Below are 4,249 nucleotides of genomic sequence, written 5' to 3' on the forward strand. Positions count from 1 at the left end.
GGGGTTACGGATTGTTGTCAGCATCACACTGCACATTATCAAGCAGTATCGATATTATTTTTATAAAAAAAAATAAAAACATGTGAAAAATTAGCAATCACACATTATTATTTGACATCTTTGTTAACATGGGGGCTCTAATCTAGTCCAAATGACTTATCATTTCATTAATCCCAATGTTTTTTTTTCATCCTTTTCACATACTCGTTTTGTACTTCAATATCATAATTATTACTGATGGTGAAAATTGATTTATAACTTATCATTTCATCAATCACGGTGTTTTTTTTTCTCATATTTTTCATACCTGTACGTATTGCAATTCAACATTGTAATCATTACAATGGTGAAAATTGATTTATGTATTTGCACTTGTTTTTTATTTTAATATGGTTATGATTTATCTATTTTTTTAAATAAATAAATTGGCTTTAACGTGAGAGCAAACACATATTCATGAACTTTGAGGCATGAGCCATTGATTTTGAATACTCTTTTCAAAATACCGAGTCATGAACTTTGAGGCATAAACCATTGATTTTGAATATTCTTTTTTAAATACTTAGTCATGAACATTGAGGGATAAACCATTGGTTTTGAATATTCTTTTAATCTAACTCTAATTACAAATTAAGTAAACAGAAAGATTAGGAATGCAATTATTTTCCTTAAGTCACATCTCAAAGTCATGGCAATAACTAATTATAGCACATTAATTCTATGATACACTATTCATTCATGTACCAAAATCTCTTTGATTAATATTTGATCCAAATTTATTTATTCATAAATCATATTGTTATATATATATATATAGACATTGTTCATGTTGGGTTTTACATGAAGCTTAAGTCATATAACAACAACACTCATGAGAAGTGTAAAAATATTCCTACCAAACACCATGAAAAGATTAATGAAATGGACTTGTAAGTCTCAACCTACCTAAATCCAATGACAACCACAATTAGAAAAGTAACCACTAGAGTGAAAATCATATATTATTTGGCTTTCATTTTCACATTAATACAAAAGAGCTTTGTCTTCCTAATTTGGTTTAGAATTTTTAAAAATATATATTAAAAGATTATTTTCAATGACTAAGGCAACATCATTAATTAATATAATATAATTAAGTGTGATTAGTTAATGAGATGGAAACTTTGATGTCTTTGTTTCACCAAATGAAGCTTTACTTGTAACAATGGGAAATCATTCTTGCAGTGACTTATGTGTGGAAATGTTAGCCATACGTTTTTTCTTTTATTTGTCTCATTTAAAGGGACCTTATTTTTTTTATTATTGTTTTCATTTCAAGCTCCATCAAATTAGTAAGTGACAAACATGCACACAAGTGATTTGGATATTTAATATTTTATATTTAGTTGCTTGTAATGTTTATGTGGGCCTATATATATATATATATATATATATATATATATATATATATATATATATATTCAATAATCAAAAATGAAATGTTTTTATTTAAATGAATATTTGATTGATTAATATATTACTATTATTCTTTCAATTGATTTTTATTCAAGTTAGGTTGTTTAGGTGGTTGCGTGATGATGTTATTTAAGAGTAGAACATTTTTAAATAAATAATGAAAAAGACTTGATATTAATTGGACACTAAAATTCTAAAAATTGGAAAACATCAACAATGAATGGTTTTAAGAATTATGACAAAATAATACTAATAAAAATTCCGATTTGGATATTTATTCAATTTATTTATTTGCAATGCTCGATTAATTATAAATAACAAATCATGCTTACATAGAAACTAGCTAATATAAAAAAAAAATAAGATAAAATCTTATTTAAATACCCCTTTAACACATGAAATATAAGTAAATCATAAAATAAGTTATGAAAATAAATAAATAAAATTCTAGTACAAATAAGACAAAATGTAAAACAGAAATATTACAATGTTTGTCAATGTGCATTTAGTTATGTAGAAAAAGACCTTCTTAGTGTTTTTCATACATTATCAATTCAAACTCTTGAATTATTTAGAGGGACTAATCAAACTAAATCATCCTACTTAGAAAGACCATTTGTTTCCGAATGACTTGCTACTTAATTTAATTTGTTCAATTTAAAGTTCAATGAATAATTTTTTTTGTGTGAAAAGCATGACAAAAGAAACACTGTAATGAATTTGAGATTTTAATATGAAAGCAAAGTTTTGATATGTATGGATTATGTTGACATAATATGAGATGTTTGTTTTTCAAAAGGTTTTTAGCTTTTGAATGACATTTATAAAAAAAATAATTAATGTTTGATTAAGAAATTTTCTTCGGATTGAAGAATTGTACTCTCTAAACCAAACAAAATTTAGAAGAGTTTTTGATTGCAAAAACTTCAAAATTATTATAATATATAATATATATAAAGATGCTAACTTTAGTTGATAAATTTGTCAAAAATAAAAACTTTACATAAATAAAATAAATAAAAAGTTAACAAAAGTGATATATATATATATGACTATTTGTGACAGGTTGAAACAAAGGTCATAAGTTACATCACATAAAATTATTATATGCCCACGTGTAATTTTTTTTAAAAAAAAATTTTAAAACTAGTTTTCACCTGAACAAGTGTGAAAACTCTACGAGAATAATAATTTTTCAAGTTTTAAGTATACTTTTCTCACCATCTCATATGAATCAGTGATCTATTATGACCATAAATTTTTTTATAAAATATAACATTATTTTTTAAGTAAAATTACAAATTTGGTTTTAAACAATAATAAATGATAAATCTATGACATATGCTTAAGATCATGCACCTATGCATCAAAAACTCAACTTCTTCCCCACTTGTTACTTTTTATTTTTATTTAATGCAATTTGGAAAAGTTAATATAATCTTAGAAGTCCAAAATGGAAAAAAGAAAAGAGAAGAAAGTTGCCATTGTTTGTTCATACTCAAGACATGAACTAGGGTTTGGTGCAAACCTTAGAAAATGAAAATGAGTTATTTGAGTTAGATACGATGTCCCATGAGACCAAAGCAAAGAAAGACAAATGAGTTGCTAGAGTGTCACAATTGTGTATAATAATAAATAGAGTCAACAATAAAGACTACTCATTTATATAAATATACAAAAAGAAGAAGAGGAAAATAATAATAATAATAATAATAATAATAATAATAATAATAATAATAATAATAATTCAAAGCACTTGTTGAAGTTTTAGGTGCACAAAGTCCTCCAAATGAAGAGGATTTCAACATGGCAATATATAGTTAGGTGGAAGTGAGGTTAGAGGATATTAAATGTTGGTTACCCTAACTCACTGACTTGGAGGGTACTTGTGTTGGAAAGTTAGTGTTTGTTAGAAGGCCATGGTTTGTCTTTAGGGTTTGGCCAAATTAAAAAGCATATAATGGTCTTCCTTGTTTTCTAAGGTGTGGGTTCATGGCTGGTCACCTAAAAACTACGACACTTGGCCAAATACACTCATATATCTATATATATATATATATATATATTTTATATATAAATAATTTTTTTTTTTGGGTCATATTTTCAAGTGATGCATCTATGACGAATACAAATGCACTTATCAGGTTCAATGATGTTTTTAAATATGATGTTTTACATTTGAATATTGAGATGTACAACTAACTGGATTATTTTATGAACGGTTTGAGTTCCAACAAGCTCAATTTTTTTACAAATGAAAATTTTAAAATTCAATCGAGATTTTATGTGATATAATTTTCTCTGTTATAGAATTTCCTTTAAGTGAATTGTGCTCTCAGTACGATTTGAGCTCGACTGGGCTGAATAATAAACAGTCTGTTTTCAAAGACCCTAAAGATGACCTATATATAAATAAAGTGAGTTGTTAAAGCAAGTTGAGTTTACATATGATGCAAATATTAATAACAAAATATATTTTGAAGATATATAGATATAAAAGTAATGGGAGCTAAAAGAGTAGCTATTTATTAAAAAAACCTAGATATAAAAGTAATTAAGAGCCTTGCAGTGATTTATGAGTGTTGCAAATTTTTTATTATTAAATTGTTCTAGTATAGCCAAGGCAAAATTAATACATAAATATGTAATTGAGTACATGAAACATGAAAGTTATAATATTTTACTAATATACCGCCAAGCAGTTCAAATTTAAAAAAAAAACAAAATAAAATGGAATTTGAGCTAAGATTTTTAAGTTTGGCATTATCTTATCTGACATTCTTCAATCTTCATC

Source organism: Dioscorea cayenensis, chromosome 4 (assembly GCF_009730915.1).
Source record: "Dioscorea cayenensis subsp. rotundata cultivar TDr96_F1 chromosome 4, TDr96_F1_v2_PseudoChromosome.rev07_lg8_w22 25.fasta, whole genome shotgun sequence".
Lineage (NCBI taxonomy): Eukaryota > Viridiplantae > Streptophyta > Magnoliopsida > Dioscoreales > Dioscoreaceae > Dioscorea > Dioscorea cayenensis.